Source organism: Ursus arctos, unplaced genomic scaffold, assembly GCF_023065955.2.
Source record: "Ursus arctos isolate Adak ecotype North America unplaced genomic scaffold, UrsArc2.0 scaffold_27, whole genome shotgun sequence".
Classification (NCBI taxonomy): domain Eukaryota; kingdom Metazoa; phylum Chordata; class Mammalia; order Carnivora; family Ursidae; genus Ursus; species Ursus arctos.
The window spans coordinates 37,918,077-37,941,728 of NW_026622952.1; positions in this window are offsets into that span (position 1 = coordinate 37,918,077).

Genomic DNA, 23,652 nt, shown 5'->3' on the forward strand with positions numbered 1-23,652 from the left:
TGAGATATTTAAAGTGACAGTGCGATGATCTGCTCTACCCTGTGAAAGGGGACCCCCCGTGAGTTACTTAACACGTCCATCACCTCACACACTTATTCTTTGCCTTTTTGTTTTTGGTGAAAATATTCAAGTTTGACTGTCTTAGGAAATTTCAGTTATACAACGGAATGTTATCAGTTGTACCATGTTATATATTAGATCCTCAGACCTTATTCACCTTATAACTGAAAGTTTGTACCATTTCACCAGCCTCTCCCTATTTCCCCAGCCCCTATTGATCCTTAAAGTGCCTGGTCACTGCCCTGGCTCAGCATCTCTTGCTTGCTTATGGCAGCATCTTGTCTTCTTAGGCTTTACTAAGCTCTGCCTAACACAATCCAGTCTCCATAAAGCTGCTAAGTGATTATTTAAAAGCACAGAATTGACCATGTCAATTTTATGTTTAATACCCTTGAAATCCCTATTACTTGAAGGATAAAGTTCATCCAAGAAGTATTTATTTGTTAGTCACCTTACCTAGAGATGGGATACAATGTGGTATAAGATCTGGGCTTTCCCCTAAAGGAATGTGAATATAGGTGTGTGACTGGAGAGCTACAGAGTCAGCCAAAACCAGATCGTTTCGATATCATATGGAAGGTGTTACTACAGAGGGAACCCAGAGTGTAATGGAGCTCAATGCAGGCGGACTTAGCATAGCCTGGATTTTCAGGAGGGTTTCTTGGAGCGAGGATGCCTGAGTTAAGGTATAATAAGTCATCCACGCTCAGAAGGAAGGGAAGCATAAAAGATTATCCAGGTAGATATAAGATCAGAAGAAACTGTGTCAAAGGATGTAGCAGAGCATTTCTCGATGACTGCAAGCAATTCAGCATTTTGAAGACACAAGAGATGAGGGAGGAAGTAGAGGGTCAGAAGGATGGAGAAGGAAGGAGAAATGAGGCCTCATGAAGATCACATACATGACACCATCGTTCAGCAGCTGCTGATTGTTTACTGTCGGCCAGGCATTCCGCTGAGGACACAGAGTAAACTTGAAGATGCAACTAGAGTTGATAACACTGTAGTATATAGTTGAAATTTGCTAAGAGAATAGAGCTTAAATGTTCTCCCCTCTAAAAAAAAATAAAAAGAGAGGTAAATACATGAAGTGATAATTAATCTAGATTGAGGGAATCCTTTCACAACATAAATGAACATCAAACCATCAAAATGTACACTTTTAATATTCTGTAATTTTGTCTACTATATCTTAGAAAAGCTGGAAACAATCTGAAAAAAGGAGAAGAAATCTTCCTTTCAAAGAAAGCAATCTAGCAGATAGCACCAGGAATGATGCTGAATTTCTTCTCTTTAGCAGAACTTCTGCATACAGAGCCAAGAATTCCAACCCTAGATCATTGCCCTGGTGTGTCTTTGTTGGGGAGCTTCCTCAGATGGTTGGGAGTCTTTGTTGGAATTTCCTGGCACCCCCTTTAGTTGTTGCAGAGAAGGCACAGACACCTCAGCTATGACAGGGTACCCTGGAGGGGAGCTGGCCCGTCCATCTGTCTTTGCAGAGTATTCTACAGCTAGGGTCAGAAAACAGACCTGAGTTCCTCAACACTCCATAAGTTCTTCAAGGGATGAGGTAAGGTTCCTGCCCCTTTCGCCACTATTTTCTCTGTTCTTCAATCAGTGGATGCAATACTAACCTGATGAGAGCTCAGACTTAGGAAACACGTGATTGGTCACATCTACTTATTACACAAGTGTGTCTCATTGGCTCCCGACTCTGTAAAGCTGGCTAGACCAGCAAGCCAGTAGATAGCTACCTTTGTTATCGTCTTTTCTTTACATGTGGGCAGTGCTTGCTTTAGTTTCTTGAGGCCATCTGGTGGTAAGAATCATTCCTGGGGGTTGAACAGATTTCAGTTGGGTCTAGTTTAAGCCACCTGCTCAGTTCAGTTTACCAAACATCTGGGTTTTGTGCTTAGCCTGGTTAATAACTGAATGGCATTTTGATTTTGTTTTCATTTGTGCCACTTAGGTGTCCCATCAGAGAAGAGAAGGCAGGGCTCCGACAACATTCAGGTGTCCCTGGGAACTCTGGACAGAATCACATCTCATTGCCCTTGAAACCCCCCTGGATAGCTTTAAATGCTCCCCTACCAGTGGGGAGTAATAAAAAGATACTTGGTTATAGTTCTATATACATCGATACAATTGTGTAATCAAAGCAACTAGAGGGATTCACAGTCCATTTTTCATCTGTCAAATTGTTTTTATGTTACATGTGACTAATTTGATCATGGTTAGCAATTTATATGGGCTTCTTCTCCCTTCCCCACTGTGATAGACTAACAAGTGTAACCCATCTGAACGGAGTCCCTGTGTGAAGACCAGATCATGTTCACAGACTATCCTCACACTTGTTGTAAGAGAAACATTTACCCGAAAGCCTTTTAATGCATTTGAAGAATGAGAATCAATGATTTCTCTTCTGGGAGAAATTGGTAAAAGTTGGAGTAGCTCTTTTTTACACATAACAAAAGCTCTTGGATAGGGCTATTGTTAGACTTTAGGGATAATTATCAAGGGGAAATGCTGAACTTCCTTCATTAAAGACTTGTAGAAGTTACCTTGGTTAGACAGAGCTCTTGAAATAAGCAGCATTACTTTGATGAACTTCTGTGTTTCCTGCAATACCATAATACTATGTCATATTAATAATAACTTTATGACTATGCTTGGAATTACATTTACCGTGAAAACTATAACTTACAGACACTTGTTTTTCTCAAACATGCACAGTCATGGGAATCTATAATCTATATATTCTTTCCCTGGTACAGTTAATGATGGCTCCATTAGTTGAAGTGCTCAATAAACCAACTGTTTCATTACGCGGATGACTCGATCAACAAAACGTCCAACTTCACAAAATGTAAAGGTTTATACATAAATGGAGAGAGGCTGTGGATTCTAGAGGTTTTAGCCTCATCACATCAATTAAGAAAAATCTGTGGGGCACCTGGGTGGCTCAGTGGGTTAAGTGTCTGACTTTTGATCTCAGCTCAGGTCATGATCTCAAGGTCATGAGACTGAGCCTCGGGAGCCGGGCTCCTGCATGACGGAGAAGCCTGCTTAAGATTCTCTCTCTCCTTCTCCCTCTGCCTCTTCCCTTGCTGTGCTCTCTTTCTCTCAAAAAGAAAAAAAGAAGAAGAAAAAAAAAAGAAAATCTTTACAGCCCCATGCATTTCCTGAGTGTGTGTGTGTGTGTGTGTGTGTGTGTGTGTGTGTGTGTGTGTTTGGGGTTCAGGAAGATGATGGTCACTTCCTTCCACAAACCATTTATACTCTAATGAAAACAAGAGTTCAGTTTCTATATAAAACGTATCAGTCCTACCTTTAATTGTTTTCTGGGGAAAGAGCATTGCTGCCCTCGCTTAGCCTTTAATCTTTGAAGTACTTCTTTTCAGATAGTTAATCTCATAGTATGATTGTGTGGCAGCTTTGAAAATGTGCAGGTGTTTGTTAAAAATTTTACATTTCATTTCAGTTCCAAACCTCGAATAATACCTAATTTCTTGGGTTATTATTATTCTGCAACTTTAGCATTTTATGAAGATTTGCTGCTGAACAGCTGTATGGGTACTCACTAACATGATAAAAAGTTTTCAGTAAGTTACCTGCGAATTCGAATAGCATTAACACAACATTTTGCCTTCCGAACCTGTGTTGATTTTATGAAGTCCTTTTGTGTTCATAAATAAAATACCATTGCACCTATCAAAGATTCACTTGACTTTTCCCATATTCTCTTTAGCAAAAACTGAAACACTGTTCATTGAGGGGATATAACTTTTTCATACTTAATATGATATTGCCCAAACATAAAGTTTTTAAACTTTAGGTATTATAATTCAATAATAACTGATAAATATAAACAATTTATGTGCATGTATATACACGTATACACACGATATATTTATAAAATGATATGAAAAATATGGAAATTCTTTGTGCCAATCTGATGAGGAGGCATAGAGAAGGAAAAACAATTTAAGATAATATTATCTGTCCCGACACAATGAAAATTCAAAACTGTACCCAAATCCGGATGAAGTATTTAGAATGTTGGAAAGAAAAAGTGGTCATTTGTTTTCTTACACTTGTACCCTATCCAGTTCAAGATTGGAAGCAAAAATTATAAACCGCTGAGGAATTGCCATGTTGGGTCACGGAGTCCAACCCCAAATTATAGACTATCTTTATGCTGATCACCATCCTTTCTTTACCAACTAAATTACTTCCAGAAGCCAAATCATTCTTCAGCAGGAAGTTAGGTATTTAGGAAGACCTACACATTGTTTAAAATCCCTGAACGAATCCCATGCCCCATGTGGGGCTGTGCTTTACGGGGCAGATATTCGACGCGAACCCCTGAAAGTCCCTCTCTGCTCTGCTCAGCTTGTGCTCCCGGTCTTCCCCAGATATCCTGGACACATCGACCAAACTGGGAACGCTGTCAGAATGCCACGCCTCACAGATAGCTTTTAGCCCTGCGATGCTGGGAGAATCTTACTATTCTAGGATGGAGTCTTGACACTGCTTTGTGCCAGACGAAGGCAGAGTAACGAGACTGTATCCCGATGATTTTCCAGATCATGACCGTAAACCAGTTTCTGCAGTGGCGTGTCTAAAATAAGGGACATATTTCCTTCTAAAAGGAAATATGCATTCTGTGCTGAATTCTCAATGTATACTTTCAGATGACTGCAAGATGCCACGTATTTGGACTAGAATAAGAAATACTCATTTAACCCCTGGCTTCCCGATGTTTATATATTTGTTGTCATGTAGACTTACCTAAAAGTGAAGTTTTTATAAGGAAGATAGGTGTTAGCACCGCCCTTTTTCTACATTATTTTTCTCTATACATCAAAGTTTCATGGATATAAGGAGAGCTCCACAAAGATTTTGCCTGTGGTATCACATAACATATTTTAGCTTTCGAATATTGTGTTTTACATGGATTGATAAATGACAGTCTGACTTCTTTATGGCCTCTGCTTTTCCTCTTGTTTCCTCTTCCTTCTACTCTCCCCCCAACCTGGGACCTACCTCCCTGGAGTAAAATAACATTAAGGATTTTATTTTGTTCTAAAAATGCCTTTCCCCCTCCTCCTCTTTCTCTTTTCTCTCTTTCTTCTCTCCCACTCCCTCTCTCCCTCTCTCCTATTTCTTTATTTCACTGCTCACAGGAGTGGGAAGCAGATGCTCTTCTCTGTATATAGAATTCAAATGATCGAATGTTGCGCTTGGGAAATAAGCTGAACTTCTAAGGGTTAAACAAAGTTCAGTCGGAACATTTAAAGTGTGTGAAAATGAAGGGTTCTAATTAATTCTATTCAGATGTCTGTGTGTGGAAAACGTCACTTTAGTGACCAATACAAGCCTATTTGCTGGGCTTTTGTTTGTTTTTCCCCTCGCACCTCAGGGCGGTGGTTTCAATAGCTCTTTTGCACAATCAGTAACAGGCCGCGACAGTGACATGGACCTTTGTCTGCCGCATCCGACTCTGCCCCATTTGCCCTCCTCAGATCCTGTCAACAGGAAGAACAAAACACAGCCAAGGCTGAATCAAAACACATGGAAGAGGTCCGGTAACAGAGAGAAGCATTCCAGTGCCCTGTCTGACCCCTCTGACCTCTGGCATCTCTCGGTCGCTCTAGCATCTTCCAGGGATATAAAGGCAGTTCTTAGTAGGTTCTTACGTTTGGTACCTGCAGAGCTAAGAGAAGGGCAACAGAGTGGTGTTTTGTCTGCGTCCTGAGTACTAACTACAGCCTTGGACGAGGGTCGCACATTACCAAGAGCCTCAGTTCCACACCTTGCTTTTACCCTTCTCCGGAAAAAAAAAATGCTTTATGTGGCTTAAGTGTTTGGCCTCAGGGCAGCCTCTTGCACACTGTTGAGCAAAGGTCATGAAGGGGTGAGGGGATCATAGGGAAACCTCTGCAAACATATCAATTTGAATATCTACTCTGGGGGCTATATTTATGTTCTGGTATGAACAGGGATCAAAAGACTAAGACTGACCAAAAAATAAAAAATAAAAAAAATAACCTTGGCTATATGTATGTCATTAAAAGAGTAAGACAATCATTTAAGCAACAGAAAAAAGAAATTACCTAAGACAGAAAGAAAAGCCATTCATAAAGACAACGCCATTAATTTTATTTTTATAGAACATGTGTCTTCTTATAGCATTATTTTGAAACTGTTCAGATGATGTCAAAGCTGCCCCATTTAAAAATAAAATAAAAATAATAAAAAATTAAAAAATTCTTAATGACCACTTTATAAAAAATCTAATAATATCCTGATACTTCAATAAAATCCCAAAATTTTAAGTTGTCCCCCCAGATTTTACAAGTGTTATGCTATGTAATTATTACATAATCTTGCTGGGCAATCCTTGTCACTTCTACTTCATACAAAAGAAAGCTGTGGCTCAGAGAGGTTTTAGCATGTGGTCCCGGTCACAGGGTTAGTAAATAGTAAACCCAGGACTGAGTTCTTTTCATATCGCTGAAGCTCTTTTGTATATTTGATTTTATTGATAGATTGAATTGTTCTTTTTCTCTCTTTGCTGTTAACATCGCCATAGTGACCACAAAAGAAACAGATTGACTCAGAACAGTTTCTTCTGAGACTTTCTCCTTGGACTTGGCCACTGACATAATGTTGCGTGTCTCTGAGCTTTCTCCACTCCAAGACTGAATGAGCCCCAGCCACTCATGAAACGGAAAGGATTATAAAGTGCTCTACTGGCAAAGGAGCAAGACATCCAAGGAGCACCCATCAGCTGCAACATGCCGATAAAGAGGGAGCCAGAGCTCTTGGGACCCCACCAGCACCCGCGGCCTCGCATGCCCAGAGAAGTTTGCTAGACACGCTGAGCTTGCTTCAGTCCCTCTGCTCAGTTGGAAGCCAATTGTAAGAGAGACGTATAAACTGTGAGAAGTGAGACCCTCTACAGCAAGATGGGTAAGGTAAAAGGAGAGAAATAGTCTAGGCAGGTCATGCTTTTCAAATGAATGCAAACTTTAAAGAAGAAAGAAGATGACTACTTATATTAGCTGCTTAAAAAGTAGGATCACAAACTTGTTGAATTACTAAATTGTGTACCTGAAACTAATGTAACATTGTGTGTTGACTAGACTCAAAAAAAAAAAAAAAAAAGGAGTGCACAAGTATACGATGATATGAGGAAACAACACAACACAGAACTTTAAACACGTTGATGATTCCTTAATTCAAACTGATCCAATGACCCTAGTAAAAATATGATTGTCATATTGAATTGGTAACGGAGTTGGAGTTAAAACTCATGACTAATGCTTTGTGCATTTTGCTTAGTTCACTAAACATCAGTGACTCTTTGGATTGAACCATTTTATCCCTTCTGCAGCAAATTCTTGCATTACGGTGATTCTGAATTTCTTTTTTCTTTCTTTCTTTCCTTTTTTCATGGGATGGGAAGGGGATACTACATAGCCATAGTAGAAATAGTAAGAGACAAAATGAAAGAAAAGAAAAATACTTGCAAGTTCAAATGTGTTCTTATCTTCAAGGGGAATTCCAAAGGGAGAAATTCCTCTTCACTGTGTTCCGATTTGTGCCTGATTTCTAATTAAAACATAGTAAAACAGACATGCACTATTTTTAAAGGAGAATACAGAAACAATGAAGCAAGGGTTTAAAGAAAGTAGAAAGACCTGTCGCCCAGGTAAACCACACTTACCTGAGAGGTAAAGTGTTACAATGGCAGCAGCAAGCCTTTCACAGAACGAGCTGTGGGATCTAGCAGCTCGGCCTCTCTCTTAAGTGATTTCAGGAAAATCATTAAACCTCTTTGAACCTTATTTTCAATCATCATTAAAAGGGGGAAATAATTCACGTGAGTGTAGCTTGTGAGGCACATTACTGACACACGCTTCTATTATTACTGTTCATCAGTCGATACCTGGATTCCCATCTGACAAGGACCAGACCACCTAAAGAAAAGGAATCCCTGACTTCACGGTTATTAGCATTTCTAAACAACTAGTTATAGCATTCTTGCCCTTTAACAAGCAACCTCTTGCCTTTCCTGTAGCTCCCGGACTGAAGTTGGAAGTTACTTTGGGCACCTTCTTGGAGGTGCTTCCTAAAAGTCACTGGGCGGGAAGTGCTCTAAGGAAACTTATTTCTTATCCCATGATGCTTCTCTAGAAAAGCGGCAAATGCCTACAGCGCGCTCACACTCAGCGTGTTCTAGCGGCTCACACCCACCCCACCTGCGGTCAGAGAGAAGGCTTTGCTTCCTGGACCATCTGAAATTCCCTGCCACATTATTCACTTCCGTGTCTGGCACAGTATGAGGCTTTAATGCAGCTCCTTTTCACAATCCAGACTCTAGGTAGTAGATTTCCCAGGGGCCACTCTGCTTAGTTACTAAGGCCATGCATATTCCGAATGGCAAAATCATTTCACTGCAAATATGAGACATTCTGTGTGTGTGTGTGTGTGTGTGTGTGTGTGTGTGTGTAGAGAGAGACATACGAAATGCAAGAAGTGGTCATATTTTTTTTTATAAAGCAACTAAAACGAGAAAACAATATTAAAAGTCTGGTTAGAATTATAATATAGATCTACAGAGGAAACCTTAATTTAAAAAGCCCCATTCTTAGAGCTCTGGAAATGCACATGTTCCATGATGCCTCTGAATGTGCCCCCCTCCCCATCTGACTGAGCTCGGCCAGCAGCTTCTGACTCAGTCCTACACTGGTTACACACAGTTAGAGGAATGTTAATTACCACCTGTAATCTACACAGGGTCCTGGACTAAATAACAAGGGTAACTAGCCTCGACTGAGAAAGATAGGTAGAAATGTAAGGGCCAGGGGCGCCTGGGTGGCACAGCGGTTAAAGCGTCTGCCTTCGGCTCAGGGCGTGATCCCGGCGTTCCGGGTTCGAGCCCCACATCAGGCTCCTCCTCTATGAGCCTGCTTCTTCCTCTCCCACTCCCCCTGCTTGTGTTCCCTCTCTCGCTGGCTGTCTCTATCTCTGTCAAATAAATAAATAAAAAATCTTTAAAAAAAAAAAAAAAAAAAAAAAAGAAATGTAAGGGCCACACTCAAAGGTATGGGAATTTCGTGGGCTCATACTCGGGCAGGAATGCGGACCCTCCCGTCTTACTGACTCAGGCAAGCACCTGAGCGAGAGTCACCCAGCCAGAGAACAGGAATGCTGACGCCGTAATCTTGAAGGGATCTTAGCAAGCATCTCTTCTTCTCACGGGCTTGGAGAGGCTTAAGTCATTTGCCTCATTTAACAGAGACAGTAAAAGTTTAGTGCAGGAACAAAAGAAAAAAGTTTTGAATTTTTACCTTCAGGAGAGTTCTTTACAATATTTAATTAGTTTTAATGCTGTCTATTGATATTCAAATATATGCATCCTTTTCTCCCATTTTGTTGGAAACTGCAAGGTGGATAAAATTCTATCCCCGTCTGGTAGAGATACTGAAACACAGTTCCCTGGGTGCATTCTCCACTTCAGATGATGGCTGATTCTATCCTTGTCATCCTGAACGTTTTAGCTTTCTTTAAGACATGATAAATTAGGGAACAAAAGGAACACTTTTCCACAACAGAAGCACTTTTGGGAGGCTGAACATGTACCTCTGATTCAAGGCTGAGTTATTATAGGAAAAACAGAAAAGGAAGGAAGAAGGTTTTCCTTTCCCACCATTGAAGACAGTTTGTCAGGACGAGAGACAGACACACACAGCGTGCGCAGACTTGCACTTCTATTCGGCGATGAATAGGGCAAGGGTTTCACCCATGTTGTCTTCAAAAGCATTGCCTGGAATACAAAATGACGTGGTGTTTCTGGAATACAATTCTGTTTGAAAGGCCAAGAAAAGGTGATAGGTTTTTAATGCACATTTGGGTGTCTTCAAGCTCTGTTTCTATAACTAGAATGGAGATGTTCCTGAAATGCTGTCCACAAAGAAAAAAAACAAACTGGTTAAAATTCCATTATGTTTTTCTCTGGCCAGCACTGTATAATTGAAGATGTCTTCAAAACAGAAACACACGATTGCTTCGTGTGTCGGAGGGGGAGGAAAGCATACATCAGACTGCAGAGATAGAATCGCTGTAAGGAATACATCACTTTCACCAGCAAAGTTCCTGCGGCCCGTGCTTCCTTCATCAAGTCCAGTTTTTTGTCTTTCTGCCACGACAGCCATGTCGCTAAATGGATCTGATTTTGTTTTCTATTCTCAAAGCCTGTGGATTGCTTCTTTTTAGTCAAAAATTCAAACTTAGGCCTACCGTCTCCCCATCTCCCCTCCCTCCCTGGTTGTCAGATCACTTTGCCCTGATAAGTCTCCCTTAAAAACAAAAACAAAAATTCTACGGGTACCTGACACAAGTTTTCTCTTTTGTCTGGACTGTTCTACCCGTTCTTTCCATCCTTTAAGGTACAGTTCAGCTCCTAGATCTTCCAACAGTAAGCCTCCCCTAATTTCCCTGCACACAATGAATCGGGCCATGCACTCAGGCCAGCTGCATGGGGACGTGACCTCTGCAGGCACACGGGGCTCCATGCTCAGAAACGGCCTGCACCTGCTTGAATGCTCGCTGTTGCCATCTTGAAACTTAAACAAGAGGCTTAACAGTTGTGTTTTCCACTGGGCCTTCGAATAACGCAGCTGGGCCTTCCTCCTGTACTCCTGAAGTTAACAGTTTCATGTCTCTGCTTTAACAATTATTGCCCACGCTGCATTCTGAAGTTCTTTTGTGCATATCTACCCCCCACTAGAGAAGAAACTCTAGGAACCATAGATCTCATGTTTGTGTTCCCAGAATCACCCGGAAGAGCCATTTGCACAAAGGAAAGTATTGACAAGAAGGCAAGAATACTGCTCAGAGTTCTTCAGGAAGGAAAAGAATAAAACCAACATCTACTGAAGATAAACAGTAGAAAAGCTAAAAAGTTTTACAAAGTTAATATGCACCAATCACCGTATTTTGCACTGCACAAGCAGCGAATTTAACCTAATTCCCAAAACTTGAAGAATAGGTGCTGTTATGACTTCATTTTCCAGGTAAGGGATGAAGGGCTTAGAGAGGGAAGGTGTCAGGGGTCACAGAGGGTCAGGGGTCACAGAGTAAGTGGCAGAACCAGGAGTCAGAGTCAGGTCTGGCTCATCTAAAATCGATGAGTCCATGCTCTTAACTTGTACAGAACTGAAATTTTCAAGCAATAAAAAACGTAACTATATTCTGATTGGAACGAAGGCCAAGGAAACAAAATTGGCCTCTGTCTAGCAGTCCGAGCCACGCATTCTTAAAATCTGCCCATACGCACCCAAACTTTTAAGGTGTCAAACCAGTTTCAAGCAAAACATCATTTTTTAGGTTATGTAAACATTCTGCTAGACCTGCCTGCAGCCCCTCCCCACATTTAACAAACACACTATCTTTGTACTTTCAAGTTATTTTCCAGTCAAAAAATTTTATATGTAGGGAGAAAAAGTGCTTCAGATTATGAAAGACAGACAATCTAGGGAGAAAGGAATATTACGGTCTCAGCTGAGCAAGTGAATACGGTGGGAAGTCAAGCCCGTGCCCGCTCTATGCCGCGGTCCTCAGACAGATCCATAAAGAAGGTCATGGTTTTCCAATCCCTACTAAGAACTCAGAAGCACACCAAATTCAGGAGATTGATGACCAAGGATTAGTATAAAAAGACATTTTACTGAGTTACGTCCATTAGCCGTTTTTATTCATTTATTGTTAAAATTGCATTTTGTATAATGAACAAAGCAGACCTTCTGTTTTACTGCTTGATTCAAATACATACCACGGACGAGATGCATATAAGGCTTTGGATATGTTATTTTAAGAATTTGCACTAAACACATCAGAATATTCCCAAACACAACATTAGTCTGTCATAGACCTGAATACGGATTATTTTCTTTAGCACAAGAGAGATTTTTCAGGAAAAACCTCTTGGGAGTCTGTCTTGCATGTTTTTAAGCTAATTAAGTGTTCAGAAGCTGGAGTCTTTTTGCAACCGCTTTCACCTCAATTTTTTTCAGGGAAAGATTCAGCTTTTGCCACTTCCTTCTAGAGGGCCCATTATTACCACATCCCTAAGTTTCCTGGAGCTTTGAGTTGTTTTCACTATTTTAAAAATTCCTAAATGAATCGCTTCTCCTCCTCCCAACCCCAAAAAAGCATAATAGGAAGATAGAAGAGGTTTGATTTTCCACCCAGCACAGCATATGTCCACTTCTGCAACGTTGCTCTAAGCTTTCTGGATGCATGCTTATTCTCAACCCCTGAAAACCAAAGTTCCCTTTAGGTAGCTCTAAGGATAAGCTAACCTAGTGTGTCATGTTCCCATCTGGTTCCAGTTCGGTACATCTTTAATCCTCATTTTGGAGACATAAAACCATGTATCCATTGACTGAGAGTAGGTAATGCTTATCGAGACATAATTCTTATATTACATGAATGTTGATTTTGTTTGCAATAGAGAATTTATAAGAAACATTCAATCTTTTTCTTACCGAAGTCTTGTGTGTGGTGGCTTATGATTTTTCTAATTGGGTCATCATTTTGGAGGTCAAAACTTTATTGCTACAAAATGAAATGTACTTGGACTTCTACTTGAGATTGTCGACCGGTTACAAGACATCCAGTAGAAACTGCTAGATAAAGAGCAGTGGTTGTATATATTTTTATTAATGCCAAACCAGTTGTAATCCAATTTATATCTACAGTTTAAATGACAATAAGAAGTTCAGAGATCTATTTCCCAGCCAGACGCTGGGTAAACCCTCTGTCATCTTGTCAATGTAGTATTTGAATGAAATCTGCTGTAGCAAATGAGAATAAAGCTTCAGATGCTTTAGACCTAAAAGTGAAAAGAATTTTTAAATACTGGAAGTATGCTGGTAAGGACCATTCAGAGAGAAAAGGAAACTCGTATTTTATTCAACATCTACCTAGTATTCTTCTAGGTGCTGGAAATGTTAATTAATTTAACCTTCACAGAACGAAAGGGCAGGAATTCTTAGTTCTCTTTGCAGAAGGAGAGACTGAGGATAATATTAAGTTACTTGTCCAAGACAGGACAGTAAATCTGGTTTATCTAATTCCAAAACCTAAGTTCTTTTCAGCACAAATGGCAAGGATTATTTAGATATTAAAATTGATTCAGGTTTTTTAGCATCTTGATCTTTACTTTCATGAGCAAATGAGGCACGCAGTATTCTATAGGTGTTAGTCCCTCCGTGGCTAATAATAAGGGGTCTGTATTTATTTGCCCATCAACTCCTCAATGGCAAAATTTGTAAAAATAATTGGGACAGAATGATGACTTCTTTCAGTTCTCCCTACAAAAATTCAGACAAGGATTTCTTTTTCTCTTCTGCATGCTTCATCCATAGGTGATACTTAACGTGAGGTTATCAGCAGATCGTACTGGGAATCAGATCGGTTTGTGCCACCAGGCAAAATAAATCAACCATATTAGAAGAAAGGTTAATAGTCACCTTGGCCAACCCCAGCTTTTGCACCAGGTTTATTATCACCCTTGAAATAGAACCTGCACGATCAATTTCAAATATCAGAGCATAACATAAGCTCCACAGGGAACCCACGAAAGCAAACGGAGGAGGCAATACCTGTACAGTTAGGGAAAAAAAATCACAATTTTGATTGTGCATGGAAAACATCAAATTAAACCCGGTGCTTGTATTGACTCAGCATTCCAGCTTCTCCCAACATTCGGGCTGAAGTTTAATCTCCCGCTAACCCCCTGGAGGGAGGCCGTTACTCCTGTGGACCCTTGCTGGCAACATAGGATTGAACAGGTGCCGGCTTCAGGGGAAGCTTATGATTTGTTTCTTCAAATGTGCAAAATAATGCTTATAGGGAAGTGCTTCATAAACAGCTTATAATATGAAAAAAATCGAGAGGAATGACGTTTAAAAAATTCCTTCTTTTCTTACTAATTGATCTCAGGTTCAACGGAAGTTTGCTTTGGACGGATTTTTTTTCTATGTTCCCATGTTGGTCTTCAGTCCTCTGTCAAATATTTGTCCTCATCGACTTCCTTATCCATTCCATTCTGCACAGCTCTGCGTTAGTCACGCCCAGACCCACGTGGTCGAGGGCACACTGCTTCTCCTATATCTCCTACATCCCAGCTGAGAGCACGAGAGCTTTCTCTCTGTATGCTGGAGGCATAGAAGGCAATGTTGAAAGGGTCACAGTAGTCAGAGTGGGTTGGAGAAGGCAGTCAACTTACTTACCACGGACAGACCCCAGGGGTACTCTGGAATTCCAGAAGATAATATCATCGCATAGGTGCCCAGAAATAGCACATTCGGATACCCCAGGGGTAGGCCAGCAATTGGGGGGGGTCATTATTTCACCATGTGGCTGGTGCTAAGAATTTATATTTTAGGTGGGTATGAGGATAATTCCACAGGATATGAGGACAGCAGACATGTTGAATGAATGTATGAATGAATGAATGAATGAGAAATCAATGCAAACTCTTTTTTTTTTTAAGATTTTATTTATTTATTTGACAGAGAGAGAGGCAGCCAGCTTGAAAGGGAACACAAGCAGGGGGAGCGGGAGAGGAAGAAGCAGGTTCCCAGCAGAGGAGCCTGATGTGGGGCTTGATCCCAGAACGCTGGGATCACGTCCTGAGCCGAAGGCAGACGCTTAATGACTGAGCCACCCAGGTGTCCCTCAATGCGAATTCTATAGATGAATGCAGACTTTTACAGATAGCACTGAGAGAGAATCTTCCAGCACTATGAAATCAGCTCCATGACACACGAGCAACTACGTGGAGATGCTGTATTCTAACTGCCTACTGTGTGCTTGGCACCATGCCAAGGACTTTACATTTATGATTTATTTAAATGCTGACAACGTTCCTACTAAGCATCTTTGTTAGCCAAACTAGAAGATGATGATCCCTGGTGATCCTCATCCCCTGGCATTTGTGTCTTTATGCAACCTGTGGAACTAGGACGATACTGAAGTGATGGCATGTGCCTTCCCAGGCTAGATCTTTCAAGCTGCATGGTTTCTTCTGTGCCGACTCTTGGATCACTCTTGGAGAGAAGCTGGCTGACGTGTCATCAAGACACACAAGCAGGTCTATAAAGAGGAACTGAGGCTTCCTATCAACAATGTGTGCTAACCTGCGGAGCGTGTGAGAGAAGCAAGCCTTCCACCCCAGCCAAGCCGCCAGATGACTGCAGCTCTAGCCAGTTTCTTGAGCATACCTCACGAGAGACCTTGACGACTACACCATGGTTCGAGCACCCAGCTGAGTCAGGTTCCTGACCCATAACTTTTATGCAAAAGAGTAATTTTTTTAGTTTTATTGTCGTTGATTTAAGCCACTAAATTTCGGGGTCATGTATTTCACAGCAACAGACAACTAATAAAGCTTTTATTAACCTCGTTTTACAGATGAAGAAATAAAATCCATGAGAGCTAAACTTAACAAAATCCTGAACTTCCCTTTACTGAGCCCCTACCCGTGAAGGCTTAGAGCACGGGAACTGACATGGGAGCCAAGGAGGAGAGCAGCCGGCAGCAGCTGAAGACGCAGAGTTCATTCGCTCATTCACTTAACAGACGGTTCCCGAGCACCTACTAAGTGCCCGGGCGGCAGTAGGGCATGAAGACGCAGCTGTGACCAACACACACAGACTCCCTTCCTTCCCCAGCTTCCGTTCTAGGGATGGGTGACTGATGGTAAAACACACACAACGGTGCGCTGGGAGATACAGTAGAAGGTGGAGGAGAAGCAGGTGGAGGGACGAGCAGGACCTCGGGACAGGCAGCGGGCTGTTGCTTCCTTCCTGCGCGTGTGTCCCTGTGACAAAGCCTTCAACTGAGGCAGCTTCAGCCCTGCACTGCCCTCAGACACAACCTCTCCCTCTTTTGTACGTCACGGCTCCCACTTGCTTCGCGTGTAGCCTGGCGTATAATATGTGCTTAGGAAATATTTTTACAGTGACTTTAATTCTCAGAATCACATTTTTAGCAGAGTCAGCTGCCTAAACAGTTGAATATTCCTCGGCTATTTTAACATGAGCATGTTAAGACAGAGTGAATTCTCCCAGTGTAACTCCTTTTCCATGATCAAATGGAATAAAACTCACTGCATAATAAATGTGATTTTCTTCTCAGTAGCCTGGCTCGACCTTAATTTGAGTCTGTGAGATTTTACATTCTAAAACCAATATATCAAACATGCAGTGAGGATTCTAGGATCTTCCTAGAATCAAAAATACGAGATGTGGTTATAAGATACCAAAGCAGACATCCGGGAGCCAAAGAAGGAGTCAGTCTCAACAAACACACATGCATAGACACCAATTTCCTTGGTCTGCTTAGCTTGACCAGGTCTGTGGGAGCTACAAGGGGAGGACCTCCAACACAAGACGGGGGAGACCAGATGCGCAATGCTTCATGAGCATGGCTGTCCTGGGGGCACATGAAAGTCTTTTTTAAAACCTTATGCTCTCAAAACAGTAAATACTACATTTATAAAAGGGAGAAATTAAGCACTATTTGTTGATAAAAAAGATTTATTACATTATAAAATATTAATACTCAAGAAAACTTCAAGTATCAAGAGGTTCAATCCCCCATCACCAAAGTAGAGCCCAGAGAAATGAAGTAACAAACTACTACTCATGCCCAGATTTTATTTTATTGTTTTAAAGATATTATTTCTTTATTAGAGAGACAGTGCAAGAGCACGAACATGGGGGAGGGGCAGAGGGAGAGAGACAGAAGCAGATTCCCGGCTGAGCAGGGAGCCCGACATGGGGCTCGATTCCAGGCCCCTGAGATCATGACCTGAGCCAAAGGCGGACATTTAACCCACTGAGACCCCCAGGCGCCCCCTCATGCCCAGATATTAGATGAACCCTTCTAAAGCTTCTTCTTGTATACATTGTGTTTCTTTGAACAATTCAGATACTGTTGCATATTGACTCCTGGAAGCTGGCTGGTTAATTCCCAGGGGACTGTCATTTAGATGGCACAGAGGACAGTATTGCATTAGCAATTTAGAACTTGGTTCTAGAAGCTGATGATCCAATCTCAAACAGTGAATCTATCATTTTCTGGGCAAAGTGAATTGGACAATTTGGAAAGAATTACTTAATCTCTCTAAATCTCAGTTTAGTCGCTTGTAACATATTGGTAAGAACAGTACATATCTCACGGGGTTTTGTGAGGAGTAAAGGAAACCTCATAGGCCCAGTGCTAGGACAGCTTCTGAGCACACAGAGAACCAGTCTTGTTTGATAAACTATTATTATTGTTGGTGTAATCAAGATTCTCAATATTGACAAGATGAGGAATGTGGATGTTAACTAGACTTGTGATGATCGTTTCACAATATATACATTGAGTCATTATGTCTATACCTGAAACAAATATGTTATATTTGAGATATATATATCTCAATAATAGAATAAGAATAGCTTCTCGATATTTTTAGAATGCCCTGAAGTCTAAGAGATAAGATAAGGTGCTCCATATGAATCAAAAGAGACAAGAAGCAGTTTAGTCTGATGGCCGGTACCAGGGTTTATGATGGTGTAAGCAGGCAGAGACAGTACCAGGGAAGGTGGTCTCTTTGGCTATAGCTTCTTTCTTAAGCCAATTCCAATAGTGGAAATAAAAGTGCTTATTAAGACAAATTAAAGCAGGTCCCTAAGCTCCCCTTTTCCTATGAGTCTGCCATTTCCAAGCTCCTTATAAGTCGAAAGTCTCACCACTTGTCCTCAGAAGGAAGATCGGGAAAAGTGACAGGGTGCTCCCTAGTGATATTTTATAGTTCAAACCAGGCATTAGCATTAGAGAGTTGTATTCAAGGGGAACAGAGACCCAGTTTCTAAGCTTGGGGCAAGAAGGCATCAGTCTAGTTCTTAGAAAGAGAGGCAAGAAACCTTCAAGTCCAGAAGAGTCCATCAGATCCCACGGCACAGAGGCTGACAGAAGTACAAGATCCTCGGAATGGAAACCCACAATTGGAGCTGAACCAGGCTGCATGGTGTCTGCCTACAGGGAAAGGAGGGAACTCACACTTTGAAATGCAGGCGTAACCGTAACCTTCTTATCAGAATTAGGCATCATTGGGATTAAAATGGCATCGCCCAGGAAATGACATGGGAGTGGATTTAGCCACAGTAACTAAAAGCTAAACCCCTGGGAATCAGGATGAAAAAGCTTTCCCTCCCTCAGACGGGACTGATGCAGAGACCTGATTAGGCATGTGGATGTGTGTCTGTGTGTGTGTGTGTGTGTGTGTGTGTGTGTGTGTAAAAGCCCCTACTTTTTGGAACAGAGGCTACTGATCAACCTCTCTTTAGAAAAAGTAGGCTGGAATAAGGCAAAAACTAGAGCAGTGAGGCAGAAGAGCTTCTATTTACTCTTGTGCATGAAACATGTGACTTGTTTTATTTAGGCACATTTATCAGTATCTCTATACATCGGTAATAAAAAGTGAGATTCCTTTGTATGCCATCAGTCACATATATGCTCAAATAGGCATCATTTATAGATCGTTAAATACGCCTATGAGTAAAAATGTTTGATTACTAAATATTTACATTTGTACCTGTGCCAGAGTGGGGTTTATCTACATGTGTTTGTGGCGGCAGAACAATGGCCTCTAACATATGTCCCTGTCCAAATCCCTGCAAGCTTTGGATATGCTCAATTACATGGCACTGAGAATTAAGGTAGCAGATGAAATTAAATTTGTTAATCTGCTGATTTTAAAATAGAATATCCTAGATTATTCAGGTGGGCCCATTGTAATCCCCAAGGTCTTTAAATGATGAGGAGGAAGGCTGAAGAGTCATTGTCAGTGACAGGCTATGAGAAAGACACGATTGGCCATTGTTGTCTTTAAAGACGGCGGGGAGCTATGAGCCAAGGAATAAGGACAGCTCCTGGAAGCTGGAAAAGGCATGCAAACATTCTCTTCCCTGGAGCCTCCAGAAAGGAATGAAATCCTCTGACACCTTGACTTGAGCCCAAGAGGGACCCAGTTCAGACTTTGGACCCCTAGACGTGTAAGATGTCAAATTCATATTGTTTACCTACTAAATCTGCAGTAATGGTTTACAGCAGCCATAGCAAACCAACACAGTGATATGCATTTTTAAATTTTATGAAAACACAAACGAATTCTAAAAGTGAAAAATTCAGGAGATACTTCTGTACGCAGTCTGAGAAGCTCCATCTGGAAGTCAGAGCCCAGGAACAGTGCTTTTGACTCCGTCCAACACCGTCATAAATAATACTTATGTTATCTCATGTGTACTCTTTGACGCCTTGCAAAGCTGCTCACCATGCCATACATTTCCTAAACAGCCGCATTTAGAGCAATCGTTTCCATTTAAATGCTACTTTCTACAACCATTTGTTTCTTTTTTCTTCCTTTAATGCATTTTAATTAAAGGTAAGGAGAGAATAAAAAAACTGATGGGAGAACTAGGCAGCTGTAATGTGTGTGTGAGATATTGCAGTCTGAAGCCCGACGCTCAGCTTAAAGGTAGGAAAACAGTGATTATAGATGCGTTTCCGAATGAAATTCTACACAAATCCTAGCTTTGAACACGAGACCTTACGGAAGTGAAAAAAGACACTGGTTCTTTGTGAACACGCACTTTTTTTTTTTTTTTTGATGTTTAATTAATTCTAATGATGGTAGTCTCCGGCATAAGTACACATTCAACAGAGAGACCTCTTATTTGGCAAATATAAAAGAAATGCACCAAGAATTGTTGCGTAAATGCTTGCAGGTATTAGAAAGAGTGCCACTTCTGAACATAATATTTTAACGCACAGAATTACTTGCCCTCGCCTAAAAGGCACAAGATCAAATAGTCAATGTGAGAAGTTATACAAGGGACAGTCCGTTTAATACTGGTTCCTTCAGGGACTCTCCGCTGTATTTAGACCAGCTGGAAGGTGCTTAAGGAAAGCCAACTCATTTTAACATGAGCATAAGCGAAAGAAGTCTACCTCAGACACATTCCACTGTAAAAGGTCTGAGTTACCCTCTGCTTTATGTAGACGTTGCTGTCTTTTAGTTATCATGAGTGATCACAAAACCTGTGGAACACATTTCTAGTAAAATGTAGAAGTCAACAACAGCAAAACCAGAATACATAATGTCTTCTTGCCTCCATCATTAGGCTAATAGAAAACACTATTTGTGTGAATTGCAGTAACTGCTGTTGTATTGTCATTCATTATTAATAGTAATAATTTTCTTGCCATATAACTGGTAGCTAGCCTTGTATTTTAAAATACACTAAGTCCCACTGCTCCCTGTCCACCTCATAAACAATTCTACTACTTCCTGATGTTCCACTCCTCTTTCTATTGTAAATTCTACTTAAGCCTTTCGATATCTTTATGGAAATTAATACCTTACTGAATAGAGTTCAGGGAGATATTTTTAATTTATATAATAAATATGTACACTACAAAGCCGAAGCTAACATACCCACTTCATTAAATTATTTAACAGTCAAAAGGGGAAATAATAAAGTCTTCATACTTAATGTTAAGAGTTAAACTATTTAGAGAGAGACTTGAATTTAATCTTGCTCCACTCCACTCCTATCTAGTCATATGGTCCAGGGCAAGTTACTTATAATATTTGAACCTCAGTTTTTTTCTTGGTCAGATGGTCAAAATCATCATGTAGGTTTGTTGTCTTACCTATGTTCATCTACATTAAATACAGTGTATTGCCTACCCCACGGTGTCCTATTCCTGACCCTCCTCTTCTTTCCCACCAGAACCCTGATTAGGTCCAGGTACTTTGATCTGAGGGTAAGTGCACAAAACACCCATTCAGGAGGTAGACATGACCTCCACTGGGCAATGAGATTTAAGAGGAAGTTTCTAGGGCCTCCCTACAAGGAGGCAAGGAGACAAGGAGACTCATTTTTCATGCTGTCAGCCTACTTCCTGCCTTTGCACATGACTGCATGAGAACATGGTGCTTTAGGACTGCTCCCCCATCTAGTGATGGAGAAGGCAAGGTCAGGAGAGATCCCAGCAACTGCCTACTTTCAGAATTACTGTTCGGTGGGAAGAAGCCCCTCTTGTTTCACGACTATTGAGAGGTCATTCCAGTATTTTCAGCTGAACTCCACACCTAGTCGGGATTCAGAGACTGTTAATGCATCATGAATTGTTAATGTTACTTTAATAATGTATGTCACAAGAGGTATTGATAATATGTTTTGATAAGTTCCCAGATGGAAGAGAGAATTCCAGTTGAGAAAGCCATGGGAGACTTCATGGCGGAGAGATCAATCCCACTGGACTCTGATGGGTTTTCATTCTTTGAGCATGGAAAGGTTGGAAAGGGCATGTGACGGAATTCCATTCTGAGGGAACAAATCCTTGCCCATGGGTGACAGTAATGGTTTGAGGTTCAGGGTAACTAGGAGGAAGCAAATGAGATATGTGAATATCTGGAGCTTCTCACTCAAGACTGCAGGCTTGCCTTCTCTCCCAAAGCTCTTCCAAGTGTATTATCATTGGGTTATCTAGGACTTAGACCAAATGAAGCAGAGGTTTAGTCTAACTGGCTTAATAGTTTTAGAACATATGTAATTTTGCTTCTGCTTAAATTTTCTGGTTTTATTATTTTTTTTTACATTTTTTCTTGCCTTTTTATTATCTTTTTATTTTTTTATTTATTTTTCTTTTTTTCCTCCATTTATTTTTTTTAATTAACATATAATGTATTACTTGTCTCAGGGGTACAGGTCTGTGATTCATCAGTTTTACACAATTCGTACTACAAATTGTGGTTTTATTATTTTTCAAGAAAAAAAATATATATATATCGGCCAGCGTTTATACTTTTGTCCAGCAAAGTATTATGATTTGTGTCAATGTACGCAGCTGGTTAAACAACAACAACAACAACAACAACTCTTAGGGTTTGTGCTACTCGATTTCAACATCACCACCATGCAACACGTGGTGTAGATCTACCAGCAGACAAAGGGGCAGGGACGGAATGAAGCGTGCGCGGTCCCATCTCTGATAATTCTGCCGCAGAGGCTGCACAGGGCTGCTCGCAATGCATCATGGCCCAGGCTCTGGCAGAGAGCGTGCTCCATGGCTGGTCCAGAATACCTGGGGCTGGGATGAGCCTCTCCCCACACCAAGTTACACGCTAGCCTAAAACCAGCTGGGACACAGTTTTTTCTCAGAAACAAAAGACATAGCAAAGACTCTTTAGGCCCAGGAACAGAGCTGAGGAGTACGAGATCACATTAGCTGCTGATTCCCTTACATTCCCCGGCTGGGCTGGAACAAAACCAGAAATAGAAAAAGTGGGATTTGCTCACTGTCACCCAGTATCCCATAATCATGTCATCTATTTTGGAGCATTGCAACTCTTCTTCAACCTTTTCCAAAGTCTTTATCTTTTGGGGTTTTTTCAATTGACATTTGTAGAATTTTTCTGTTTTTTGTGGAAGTCTATTTTTGAAAGACACATCTTTGATTACTTTGCATAATTAGAAATAAAAATAATATTGAAAAGAATTTACAGAGTACATAAGAGTAGACAAGGACTGTGACACTTACTAAATATTATTATGTTAGGTAGTATTATGATTTTGTTACATGGTGTTATAAGGTAATCATTTTGCAAATGGGTAATTTGCTTAGAGTAACATGCCAGTAAGAGGGGAAGTTAGGAAATAACTTAGCCCTGACCTTATATCATGCAATCTACTATAGTTCAGTGCTTACCACATTGGGTGGGGGATAGAGAAAACAAAAACAGAAAGAAAGAAAGAAAGAAAGAAAGAAAGAAAGAAAGAGAGAGAGAGAGAGAGAGAGAGAGAGGGAGGGAGGGAGGGAGGGAGGGAGGGAGGGAGGAAGGAAGGAAGGGAGGAAGAAATAAAGAAGGAAGGAAGGAAGGAAGGAAGGAAGGAAAGAAAGAAAGAAAGAAAGAAAGAAAGAAAGAAAGAAAGAAAGAAAGAAGAAAAGAGAAAAGAAAAGGAAAGGAAAGAAAAGAAAAGAACTATAGTTTAAATTCAATCAAATTTTTGATTTTTAATCAAAGGGAGTCCAAACTGATCAAGTACAGAAAAATCATTTGATTATCACCAAAATAACTGATTTTTGTATTGTTTTGTTTTTCTTAAGGCTGTGCATTTTAAACACTCAGTGAGAGAGAAATTAATGACACACTGACATGAAAACAGAAAAATGTACCCTATCTAATATATTTATCGTTAAATAGAAAACACACAATTCTTGGTTGCAGGTGTACTGTGAACCAGGTGTATTGTTACATGCAAGGATAAAGATATGGTGCTTGCCTTTACTTGAATATATTATGTCCCTGCATTGTGAAGTATAATTGTTCACAGTATTTTGAAACAGGTGAAATACTTATTAAGACCAGAAAAAAATATATCAGGGATCAATTCTTACTTTGTAACACTGACAATTAAGGCATGAGATAATTAATGACTTCAGAAGAATAATCAATGT